Source organism: Carlito syrichta, unplaced genomic scaffold, assembly GCF_000164805.1.
Source record: "Carlito syrichta isolate Samal-C Ts95f unplaced genomic scaffold, Tarsius_syrichta-2.0.1 Scaffold306318, whole genome shotgun sequence".
Lineage (NCBI taxonomy): Eukaryota > Metazoa > Chordata > Mammalia > Primates > Tarsiidae > Carlito > Carlito syrichta.
In genome coordinates this window covers 65,767-79,736 of record NW_007250414.1, presented here as the reverse complement: position 1 = coordinate 79,736, position 13,970 = coordinate 65,767, and the positions used below count along the sequence as shown (strand labels likewise).

Sequence of the window (13,970 nt, the reverse complement as noted above, 5' to 3'; positions counted from 1 at the left end):
TGCTACAACCTATTCTCACAAACTGTGAAAATGTATATAAGCTTAATATAGATATAATTATATATTAATTTTTATTGTACTTCACTATATCAATGTCTTATCATTTTGTCTTTAATTCTTTTTTTTAGGGCTGAAATTGTCAGTGGTATTATAAAAGGTCTCACATCTATTGTTCACTTATAGTATAGCAAGTATATAAAATGCAGGCTGAAATAATATTAGAGTTGCCTTAATGACAATAATAAAGATTTTTATGTAAAAAAAAAACCAAACTGACACCATAATTATTAGTTTAGTCAATATTAAAGTTTTTTAGTTCAGGTCTCAGGAAGGTAAATGATCAGTGGGCCTTTGTGTTTCTCCTAAAAGGTTATTATAATTATCTCTAAGTCTTCCTTGAACATATCTTGGTTTATTGATAGGTCATTCATAAACTGGGCAGTTTGTAGATAATGAGTTAATTATGGAAGGTGTGAATTCTAATAACCTATTCCATAAAGAAGTCAAACAAAAATGTTATTTGTCTTTCTTAAGTAGTGAAAAATATTTAAAAACCTTACTTAACATATTTGCAACATAGTACACAAGAGTAATCAAATAAACAAACTCAACCAATTCATATAAGTCTGTATTTCACCTCATATCTTGAGTATATTTATTCAAATTATATTTTGAGTTTATAAAAAGTAAATTAAATACTAGATGTTTTGGGTAATAGTTTAAACAGAATTGGCTTTAATAATATATTTCCCATACACTTAACTAGAACTGGAAACTTTTTTATTATTAATTCTGATTCTACAAAACTTAGCAGTATACTAAGGATGTCTTCATGAATGAATTTTTGTTACAGAATAAAACATAAGTTTTTTAACTAATATGATTATAAAACTTCTACATGAACCATGATGAAGACAGGTTTCCAGAAAATAAAAAGGAAAGTGCCAAAAAAGAAAACAATATATACAAGAATGGAAATAAGTACCATATGTACTATAGAAATACTTTCTTTGCTTTTGTAAGTATCTTTTTGGTGTTGGATCTAATATTTACATTTGGAGTTTTCCAATTTAAGTAGCACAAACAATAAAAAATTTTCACCTCCTTCAGAAAATTTAAGTAATACTGGGAAACATTTGTAACCCCAAACTACAATACAGAAGGAAAACTGGTCAAATACAATGAAGACTAGGCAGAGGCATGGATAGTCACAATAGCTGATCATATTAAAGTTCGCTTGAGCCCTGAAAATAACAACAGTAAAGAAATCCCCCCAACCTCATTTGTTCTGGAAAATAGCTTACAACAGAGAACCATCCTTTCCTATATGATTACTCAAACTTACCGTCCATTCTTTTTCATGACTCTTATAACACAGATATCTTCCTGTTTGCCCATGAGAAAGACTGAACTCAAACATTTCCCCTTTTACCTGAACATGACAAAGCCAGACACAGACCCTCTAACTTCCCATTCACTATCTCATGAACAATTACCTGAAATTGCTTTTTCCCCTCTAAGATAGCTATACATGAGGGTAAATCTCTCCTGCTTAGCTGATGGAAACATGCCCTGATTGCAAAATCAATTTGTAAGTCATCCCAACTTCATCTTGTTCAACACCTATTAAAAAAGTTTAAGGCTAACATCCTGCCAAGATACTCTGCTCTGGGTATGGTATACTCTCTCTATTGCAATAGCCCTGACAAAATGCAATTCCTTACTTGTCTGTTTTTGTCCTTGAAAGAGAAAACATTCAAATATATATGTATTATAAAAAGAAGACATAGAGCATTTCTCTGCATGACATTCAACAGCATAGATATTTAGATTACAAATCCCATCTATAACATTTAAAAAGATTTTTGAACATGAGCCAATTTACCTAAAATGTTCTCCTCAATTTAAAATTAAGTTTTCTTAATTTTACATCACAGTGTTTGATACTTATTTCATAGTATTATCATGAAAATTAAACAAGCTACTATATATCTATGTAACTACATATATACCTCTGTAACTACATATATCACTTAAGAATTATGCAAGGCACCTAGTAAGCATTTTGGGGATGTTAGCTATTGTAATTACTATTACTACTTTAGAATGCTAGCTACCACTATTATTATTATTATTGATTTTCTCTTTTTTTCTTTATATGAAAGCCGTACACCTGAAGAGGGGAACTTTTTCCAATTTAGAAAAATAGGGAGAAAATTGAGTTAGCAGAAAGTGGGAACATTCTTGGGTGCATTTTCGAGGGCTAAATTAAGAATTATTCAGAAAATCACATTTCACTTCACTTTTTTATAAACTTAGGTTTTTGAACTCCATTCAACGCAATGTATGTTATTAAAAAAAACAATTTACAAATCAGTTTCATATTTTTGTCTAAACTAGGCTTCTCTTCAAAGTCCAAACTTACAAAAATTATACAGAAAATTCTCTTGGATAACTTCTAGACATCTAAATCTTAAAATGTCTTCAATGAACTCCAGATCTTTTTTCCAACATTTACCCTTAAACATTTTTTTCTATTTTCCTAAAAAATAGGATCTCAGAGTTATCCTTGACTCTTCTCTTTTCTCTGACCGGACACTACACTCCCATCTATGAGGAAACATTCTTGTATTCACATTTAAAATACATTCAAAACCCAAACACTTTTCACCAATGCATTTTTATTACACTGGTGTGGACTACCTTTAACTTTTTTATATTAAATTTATCCTCTGGAAAAGTATTCCTTCTCCTATCATTGTTCCTATAGTTTACTTGATAAAAACACATAATTATTTAAAAAATGAGCTATATTGAAACCAAGCATAATTATTCATTGGTAAGCAAACAAATTGAAAATAAGAAGGAATTCTTTTGTAATCTGATCTTCATTAATAAGTATTTTTCAACAAATGATGTAGAATGAGTCTATCTGAACCTTTCCAAAACTATTGCTTTTGACAATAGACTAATTTGCATAAAAATGAACAATAAATAAATTCAACTAGCTAGTTGGTATTTTTAACAAAATGTAGTTGTTTTGAAAGATTTACTTTTCTGCTAACATTTTAATATAGGATAAATAAATTATGTCAAATCAAGAATGAAATTCCTATAAATACCAGAATAGTATACAGGAAACATTTCATTTATTCCGGAAACACTGTGTGTCATAATTGTTGTAATATATCCATATTCACAAAATTTATCTTCTCTCTAATAGCAACAGTAAATTTCTTCTAGTTACTATAATAGCTTACTTGATTCTGTCCTTCACTGAAAAATATTATACTATGTATATATAATGGAAAATATTAAATAAGCTAACCCCTGTCCTCACCTGAGCATTTGATGTTGTCATGTATACATCTAGGTGTTTGTGACAAGTCCCAGCTTTCATGTGTCTGAATGAAAAGTCACAGGGCACTTGGTATGTTGAGGTTGAGGCAAGTTCAATCAAAACATGTAGGAGCTATCCTGAGAGTAACTGTGGAAAATAGCACAGCATATACATTCCAGTGTGGACATTTTTTAAAAGATTCCCTTCTCTTTTTTTTAAATAGACAGATGTAAACTGCATCCTAATTATAAGAATGAACCAATTAATATCCATACCATGTCAATTTTCTTAGTGCATGACTACATCAGAAAACAGATATGGACACGCACAGACTGATGCATCCTTTTTAGAAATTCCAAGGGTAAGATCTTTGTTTTCAAGCTTGTAAGAAAATCCCCTTTACTAAACTATGACCTGCTTATAGTGCTCATATTCTAAACACATTATGTTAAAGTCTTGTACATTATTCTTGAAAGCTACAAAATAAATTTAAAACTTAAAACAGTCTATCTAATACTTGTGAATCATTTATAGTTTACAAAATGGTTCTTTAAACAGTTTCTTATTCAATGCCCAACTAATAGGCAAATACTATTAGATTCTTCTTTTTACTGTTAAGAAAAATAATTTAGAGGATTAAGATTACATGGTTAAGTAGCTGTTACTAAGTTCTAAAATTAAGAACATCAAAATGTATTTGTAATTGCAGAGTAATATGTGAAAATAAGTCTTCTTGGAGATGTTTGCAATAGTTATAAAAATCATAGTTTAGTATTTGTTCCCTAATAACATAATTTTCTCTAAATAGAGAGTCATTGTTTGAAAAAAAGACCATGATAAACCATGTGTTTTTAAACATGAACATTATTGTGAAAATTTGTTTTTAATATTAGTGATAAAGGAAATAAAGTTGGTCAAGACATATTCCTGTGGCAACAATTGCACAGGCCATAGCTGTGTAAAATATTGGCTTATATCAGGGAGGCAAACTATATATTTTTTAAAGCAAACATTTCCAAATTTCTCACATTAAAATGACTATCTATGAGAGTTATAAATATGATGAATTGCAATCCAGACCTAACAAGTTAAGAAGTTTCAGAATCTTCTGAAAAATCCCGGAAATCTATATTTTTAATGAATAATCCAATTGGTTCCTAAACTTATAAAAATTTGAGGGAAACAGCCAATATATTTTCAAAATTTCTAGGCATATAAAGGAATGGAATTAATTATATTAACTCCTTTGCTTGAAAATAATGTATAACATCAAATGTACATTTGCTAAGTTTTGAGAAGTGTATACACCTATTTAACCCACAAAGCAGTCAAGATATATGTTAGGTCACACTCCCAGCGGGGGCTCCAGAATGTTAGGTCAGACCCTTTGATGGTGTGGTGTCTGGTGTGCGAACAGGTACCACATGAAAGTACAAAGAATTGCACAGAAGTTAGATTGAATAATATAGTTTATTTAGAAAGTAACTTAGAGAGAGAAGAGGAAGGAGAGATAGAGAGAGAGAGAGAAAGATTCATTGATTGAGGCTGAGATTTATTATGGGCTTTGCTTCATGTGGTAATGACTCATGATCTGCCCTCTGCATGTTGGATAATTTGGAAAGTGAATTGTATAATTTAGTCTGAATCCCAAGAACTGGGAGGCTTCTGGTCTAAGCCCTGGAGTATGAAAACTCAAGAACCTTCAGAGGAAGCATTGATGTGTAAGGGTAGAAGAAGATGAAATTTTCTAGCTCAAAAATTAAGACCAGGTGGGGTAATTTACTCCTGTAATTCTAGCACTTTGGGAGGCCTAAGCAAGAGGTCTTGAGCCCAGGAATTCAAGACCAGCATTGGCAACTTAGCATGACCCCTGTCTCTACCAAAAAAAAAAAAAAATAGTGGAATGTGATGGCACACACTGTTGTCCCAGCTACTCCAGAGGCTGAAACAGAAGGATCACCTGAGCCCAGGAGGTTGAGGCTGTGGTGAACCATGATTGTGCCATGCACTCCAGTCTTAGACCCTAACTTAAAAAAAAGAGAGAGTACATTATCCTTTCTTCTGCCTTTTTGTGTTATTTGGGCAGTCAGTGGATTGAGTGATGTCTGCTTACATTGATGAAGGTGATCTTCTTTATTCAATCTACAAGTTCAAATGCTGATCTCTTCCAGAAACACCCTCACAGACACACCTAGAAATAATGTGTTACCAGCTATTCCAATGCAAGTGTTCTTTTGTTTAGTCAAGTTCATACATAAAACTATCACCGTTTCTAATGCTTCTTTACAATCAAGCCCTGACCTAAATGCATAAAAAGCAATGATGATTCTAAATTTTTTACATCAATAAGTTTTAACTGTTCTATTAGGTCAAAAAAATTTAAACCAAAAAGTTACTCTTTTATTTAAGGATTTTTTTTCACTCAGCATAAGTTTTTGAAGATTATCTGATGGTACTATATGTACTAGTAGTTATTCTATGCAGTTTTTCATTTTATTAATATACCAAAATATATTTATCGTTTCTTCTATTGACAGACCACATGGAACGCTTCTAATTTGGAGTTGTTATGAGCAAAGTTTTTATATGAACTTTCTTGTTATACTTTTTATCATGCTGTATTTATTTTAAATATATTTATATATATATATTTTTGGACATATGTTTTCACTTTTCTTGGGTAAATACTTAGGACTGAAATGGTAGGGTCATAGGGTAAGTGTAGCTTTAATTTTATAAGAAACTTCCACACATTTTTCCAAAGTGGTTGTGGCATTTTATACCACTGCCAGTAATGGAAGTTCCAGTTACTCCAAAATGTTCCCATCATTTTCTCTTTTCTGACTTTTTATTTTGAATGTGATTTGCATTTCCTTGATAAATAATGATGGTGAGAACTTTTTCAAGGACATTATCCTTCAGAGATTATTTCTAGTGAATTGTGTGTTTAAGATTGGGCCATCTTTTGTTGCCTATATATTTTTTATTATCAAGAGTAGAAGTCTAGGCATTATTTATTTTCCAGCAATAGCCTAGCAAGAGTCCTCATCTTCAACTTCATGCCCCCTTCAAACACAGCAATCTTCAGTGAAAATTCAGCTGTGGAATGTCAGCTGGATTTCTCTAATCCTGTGTGCTTCATTAATTCTCCATTTTCCTTAATAGTTTTTGTTTGTCTGTTTCCTTTTGTGTTTTCTTTTCTAAATCTGGCCTTTTATTTTTTGCTCTCAGTGGGAGCTTTGTCTAACTGTAAGCCATTCCATTAAAATCAGAGGCAAAATTCCCACTAAACATATTTAGTAAATTAAATAGATTCATGTTACTTCCTCTTTCAGAGTTCTGTAGAGAAATAGATCCAATAGAATCTGGAAAGAGATAAAGGTATAAGTAAACATATAGATACAAGCACAGGTACACATACAACTACAGATACAGATGGATACAGATACGGATATGGATATGGATACAGATATAAATATAAATAAAGATTTAACAGGAAATTGGTGCACATGATTGTGGAAACTGAGAAGTCGAACTATAGGCCGTCTACAAACTGAAGAACCAGGGATGCCTGTGGAATAGTTGTAGTCCAAATCTGAAAACCTCAGAACCAGGGGAGTCAATGTTGTAACTTTGAAGGCCTGAGAAACTGGGGGATGGCAGATGCAAATTCTGGAGTCCAGGAACACCTGAAGCTCTAATATCCAAGGGCAGGAAAGAAGGGTATCCCACCACCAATAGAGAGAGAGAGAATGAGAGATAGTACCTATTTCAACTCAGATATTATTAAATAAGACACTGTAAGTAATTGATCCTAACAGTGTAACTATTTCATCGAAAATAGCATACTAGAATGCACTGAAGATCTTCCAGGCTGAAAATAGATAAACTTTGTTAAACATTTGCAAAATATTTTGGTGAACACTGACTTGCTGCACATTGAGGCATAGACTATGTACTTATAAAAACTATGTAATTGTGAATAATAATATGTAATTTACATAGACAAATACAGGTTTTAGGGATTGTCTAAATATTTAAGTGTTCAATAAGGTACTAAGTACAGAGATAAAACTGCTGCACTTTGGAGCATGTACTTATGAAAACTCTGTAATTTTTAATAATGTAAAATTTACAAAAGAAAAATACAAGATTGTCTACTTCTTCAAGTGTTCAATAAGTTTCTAAACACAGAAGTACAATTGGTATAATAGAAACCCCTCTAAAAGCATAAAGATGAGGTAATAACTTTGCTAAAACAGGCTTTCTGCTTGTGGTCTGCAATCTGAGTTGACTGTGAAAAATATAACTTTCCCTTTGTCCAAGTTAGCAAAGCTGAGACCCCAACCTAAAGTTAGTTTACAGAAAGGTAAAAAAGTAAAACACTGTCTTTCACAAGGGAGACCCTGGAATTACAAAGGATGATAGATAACAAAGGTCTCTCCAGAAATTATTTTTTCAGATACTTTTCTGTAATGCTCCTCTTGAGTATCTAAAAACATTTCTTAGAGTGTTTGATACTGTTTTCCACAGTTTACTGAATCTCCCCCCTTTTTTTAGTGTTTTATTCTCTGTGGTTCAGTTATGATAGTTTATATTGCTATATCTTCAAAGCCACTGGTCTTCTGCTATTTTTAAATTGCTGTAAAATTCATCCTATGAAATAGATTACATGTTTTATTTTTTTCAATTTTACAAAATTTTAAATTTATGTTGGGTATTATATGATTTTATTATTCTTGGGACATTAGTTTCTTGTGGATAAGCTTGAGGTTTGTGGATTTTTAAATTTTTATTATTTGAGGCTTTTGTTTAAACTTTGTTATAGTAAGTCCACTGTAGCATTTATTGCTAGTTTACTCCTATACTCTGATTTGACTTTTCTTGAGGTTATTTTTCAAATGTTTTCCTCAGATGTAGTGTTTGTCTGATGTCACTGTCTTTTTGTGTGTCTGCATAGATTTTCTTTCCCCTTGACTATAGGTACCCTGGTATATATTGGGTAATTTGGCTATTGGAGAATATTTGATAATTTAGTTGCAATTATTTCCTCTCCATCATCTGTGATTATTTAACAATCATCAAGCTTCTAATGCCAGATGAATATTATTTAGTTTGTTAGTTAATAATAATTTTTGGTTGTATCTGAAAACAGGCAAAATAGTTTTCTCTCTATGGTTAGACATCACTAATTTTACCAGGTTATGCTAGGATTAATATTTTGTTTTGTTTTGTTTTGTTTAGAGAAGGTAGTGTTGTTTCATTTTGTTTCTCATAAATACATCCTGAATTATACAAGCATCTTTGACCTTCAATTTAGTTTCTTCAGTCAGGGAAACTGTCTTTAATTGTTTTTAAGTATTATTCTTCTTTAATTTTTCTATCTTCTCCTGAAATTCTATATATATTTCTTGCTCTAGATGCATGTTCTTTTCTGCAACATTTTTTCCTTATTGGACAAAAGTGCCTAGGGCTTTCTACCACTGCTCAGTTGGAGGCTGTCACAAACAACACTTGGAATTGACCCAAATACTAATGTAGTAGCTTAGAGGTAGAAGCTGTCATCTGATCGAATTCTTTGCATCTAGGCAGCCAGTCCTTTAGAAGGGGTCTGAGCTGCACATACATGTGTCTGCTACAAAATGGAAGAGAAAGACATTTATAACTTTACCCTGTTTGTTAAAAAAGAAAAAAACCTCAAAAAGTGCATCAACACTGTAAAATAATATCGTTTAAAATAGGAGTTAAGCCGGGCTTGGTGGCTCAGCCTGTAATCCCGCGCCTTTGGGAGGCTGAGGTGAGTGGATTGCCTGAGCCCGCGGGTTCAAGACCCGCCTGGGCAACGAGACCTCATCTCTACAATAAATCAAAAAATCAGCTGGGTGTGGTAGCACATGCCTGTAATTCCAGCTACTTGGAAGGCTGAGGTGGAAGGATCTCCAGAACCCGGCAGGTCGAGGCTGCGGTGGCCGGGAGCAGCCACTGCACTCCAGTCTGGGCGACAGAGTGAGACTCCGACTCAAAAAGAAATAAACATAAAAATAAAATAAAATAAAATAGGAGTTAAAAAAATAAAAACAAGATTGTGACATAAAAAGTATTCTAAAATGATGCTGTGAATGCTACATTGTGTGAGAAAGGTCAACATTTGGTTTTCTAAATTTTCTAGCATCTAACTGAAATTAAGAAATTAGATAATTTACAAATTTCACTATATTTTTGTATTAAGATTCTTCATTGCTTACATGAATCACAACTTGGTGTTATGATCCCCCAAAAATGTCTTACTCTGTATATTTGTTGTGGCACTAGGTTGATTGGGAAAGAAGCATAGACTTTGGCGTATCACTGCACTTATGGTGAGATTTCCATTTTCTTTTTCCATTAGCACTATCCACCTGGACTCAACGATAGCCTCAAATGAGAAGTGTGCAGAAGGAAAAGCTCCAGGAGAAATATTCTTTGTGGTGGTGTTGTTATTCCAAGCAATGGAAAAAGGAAACTCTTAATGGTCAGTGTCAGTGACATTAATTCATTCATTCTTATGCTTCTTTTTTTTTTTTTTTTTTACTTTCTCATTTCTACCACCAGTGATTGCTGTTGCAGTGGTGACAAAGTTGGTACAGAGACAACAATGGTGGTCAGGAAGTTGTCATAACTCACAGAGAGAATCTTTCTCTGTAACAATAGAAGTGGCAGTTCCAAAAACCTGAGATGAAGCTCCACTGTTTATTTTCTCTCACTCTGTATCTTGCTACTTGACTCTAAAAGTAGGTGTAGTCACAAGAAGTAGGAAGTAGAGCAAGAAAGAGAAGCAAGGCCTCAGGGAACCAGTAAGAGTCTTATGGTGTTTGTAGAAAGAAGCTCTCCATACAAGGGAATTCCTTAAAATAGTTCATGATTTCCTGGGTACACTCCCAAGTGGTACATGCAAAGATCTGTCCCTAAACAGAATACTAAGTATTTTGAAATGTTAACTACAGGAAAAACTTACCATTATGGCCACAGACTCCCCACTGGATAGTGTATATGTGGGAAAAGTTCCAAACAGTAATTAAAAGGCTCTTAAAAGAGGACTGTACTGAAACGTAGGCTTCAGCATAGCCTGAACTCAACAAGGTGGACTACCTACATAAAACAAAGAGATACATAAAAATCAGCATACTTCTTAGGATTTAGACAAGAATGATAGATCCATGGCATAATGTTCAAAATAATCAGTATATCATCCCAAAATACTCAGCATATACACAATCAATAGAGTTCAAATCCAAGGCAATGCATGTTGGGATTATAGAGAAAAACTTAAAGCAGCTATTATAGCCATTCCTCAACATGTAAGGACAGCAAAGGTAAAAAGCCTAAGCAATATAATAAAAAAGTAAAAAACAAAACCAAACCAAAAACAATTGAAATACTAGAAATGCAAAATATAATAACCACAATAAAAGAGCAAGATGAAGTAAAAAATAGGGCCAGAAATCACTGAGAAAATATTAAAATATTTAACATTTGTGGCATAAGGCATCTAGGGCATAAGGAAAACAAGTGTGAAATACGGAGTAAATTTAGAAATAACAGTTGAAATCTACAAATTTGGTGAAAGACATAAACTTACAGATTTAAGAAACTAAGAAAATCTCAAGAAAATAAACCTTAAGGAAACTCACAAACAGCCATATGATAATAAAACTTCTCAAAACTGAAGATAAGGAAAATGTTTTACAGTAGCAGAGAAAAACCATACCTCTCTTTTAGGGAACATGCAAATTACTGGGTTTTAAAATGAAAAACCAATCAAAAAAATAAAATTATAAATTTTAATAGAAAGAGTTAACTCAGTGAGAGTTCTATTTTTACTGAAAATATAATTCAGAAATTAAGATGAAATAAAGGCAATTTCAGATAAAGAACAATTAAGAGAATTACTAGCTAACAAACCTAATCTCAAAGAAATGTGAAAATATGCTACTAAATAAAAGAGAATTAAGGCCATAGGAAACCAGATAATGTGAAAAATGAAAGGACAAAATAAATGATTGCCATTTTACTATTTTACCCATATTAAATCTTTAATACACATTTGAAAATTGAAAACAAAGTTACAACATTGTCTATACAAATTGAAAGGAATAAAATTGTTCCCATTTGAGGAAACATAATTACCTACCTAGAAAACCCCAAGCTACCTACAGTGAATCCTCTAGAATAAGTATAATATGATCAAAAAATAAAAAGTCACACACAAAATTATAATTCTATATAATATACAGATATTATCACAAGAAAATTTATCAAAGGATCTTAACTTGATATCTCAAATGGATAGTGATCAGTTCATCCCAATTTGGACAGTTGCCAACATGGAAGAAATAAAGAAGCTGACCACAGACCCTGATCTGATTCTTGAAGTGTTGAGATCTTCTCCCATGGTACAAGTTGATGAGAAGGGTGAGAAAATGAGACCAAGTCATAAGCGTTGTATCTTGATTCTTCGAGAAATTCCTGAAACAACACCAACAGAGGAAGTGAAAGCTTTGTTCAAAAACGAAAATTGCCCCAAAGTAATAAACTGCGAGTTTGCACACAATAGCAGCTGGTATGTTACGTTCCAGTCAGACACAGATGCCCAACAGGCTTTCAAATACTTAAGAAGTTAAAACATTTCAGGGCAAGCCAATCATGGCAAGGATAAAAGCCATCAACACATTTTTTGCTAAGAATGGTTATCGATTCTAGTATGTATAGTAATGGATTCTAGTATGTATAGTCAGCCCATTCAAACTCAAACACAGTATGCCTCACCAGTGTTTATGCAGCCTCTATATAATCCTCACCAACAGTACTCGGTCTATAGTATTGTGCCTCAGTCTTGGTCTCCAAATCCTGCCCCCTACTTTGAAACACCACTGGCTCCCTTTCCCAATGGTAGTTTTGTGAATGGCTTTAATTCACCAGGATCTTATAAAACAAATGCAGCTGCTATGAATATGAGTCAACCATTCCAAAAAAATCGTGTGAAGCCTCATTTTAGGTCATCCAGTGGCTCAGAACACTCAACAGATGGCTCTGTGCCATTGGGGGATGGGCCACTAAACAGATCTAATTCAAGGAACTTTCCAACTGAACAGCATAACCCTACAGTAACAGGACGTCAGGAGCAAATCTTCCAAAGGAGACTTCCCCTTTGCAGATGGAGCAGAATGGGGACTATGGTAGGCGCAGGAGAACGGTTTTCAGGGGTCGAAGACGACAGGATCCCAAGACCTCATCCTTCAACAGCTGAAGCAAAGACTCCAACACCAAAGTTTGACTTCAAATATTCCTCTTTTACCTGGAAGCTCATCAAGAATGCCCGGTGAACTCGTTTTGGAGAATAGGATGTCTGATGTTGTTAAAGGTGTCTACAAAGAAAAGGATAATGAAGAGTTGAGAGTTAGTTGCCAGGTGCCTGCAGAGGATGAGCAGATAGAATGCACTTCTGCCCAGCAACTCAGTTTGAGTGCCAGTCCGCCCTGTGCAGCTGAGCTTCCTGCATTAAGCACATCTTAGCAAAAAAAGGATCTAATAGAAGATTCCACTATTCAGAAGGATGTTGTCAACCAAATGACTATACCGGTTTCTCCCCCAAGTACTGCAAAGTCATCAAGAGCAAACACTGCTTCGCCATGTAATAGGGTAAATGCAGCTGTATCTGTGGCCCTGCAGGAACCCCGGAAGTTAAGTTACCCTGAAGTGTGCCAGAAGCCCCCTAAAGAGCTGTCTTCAATTCTTGCACAGCCACTTCCGGAGCTTCGCTCCAAAGTAGCATCTCCCACCAAACAGGAAGCGAACGGAACTCCTGAGAAGTCTGTTGAGAAATCACATGAGAAGCCAGAAGCAAGGGCTAGTAAGGATTATTCTGGCTTCCGAGGCAATACCATTCCCAGGGGGAGCAACTGGAAAAATCAGGGAACAGAGACGCCAGTTTAGCCATAGGGCTATACCTCAGGGAGTGACTCGACGTAATGGCAAAGAGCAATATGTGCCACCCAGATCACCAAAGTAAAAAAAACAAAACAAAACAAAGCAAAACAAACAAAAAACTATTCAGAAACTTCTCTCTCTTCCCATTAAACTTGAGCCGTGGCTGTATTGAACTGTTTTGGAGGGGAGGGGGTAGACAAGAAGGAAACAGGAGAAAATATTTCCTTAATCATTATGGATTTTGGAGTTGTGAGCAGCAGGATCCCAAAATTCATCTCTAATGTGATTTTTAAATGCTGGAGGATTCCAATCAGTATAAACACACACAAACACACACACACACACACACACACACACACACACAAAGTATAATTTTTCTATTTTTGTTTTTTATTTTAATTTGCAGAGATTTTCTGCCTGGAATCAGTATTGAGAGTTCAGATTTAGCTTCGGGGGGAAAAACCTTATACATCCTTCAGTATAAGAGATGAGGGAGTAAGAGAAAATATTTTTTGACGAAGCATTTCTGTAAAATTAGAAATTACTTTTTCAAATCTATTTAAAGTTTGGCTTGGAGAACGCCATCTCTGACTTTATGGCCTTGTATTGCAAAGCAGATCAGTGACGGGGTGCCTGTTGTGGGTGTGAGTGTGTAACAGAGTGA

At 34.0% G+C, this 13,970-nt stretch overlaps 1 pseudogene; it reads left to right on the top strand.

Annotated features, from left to right (window-relative positions):
* The first annotated feature begins 3,635 nt into the window (after window positions 1-3,635).
* On the top strand, window positions 3,636-13,388 carry LOC103265291 (annotated as a pseudogene).
* Window positions 13,389-13,970: the final 582 nt, after the last annotated feature.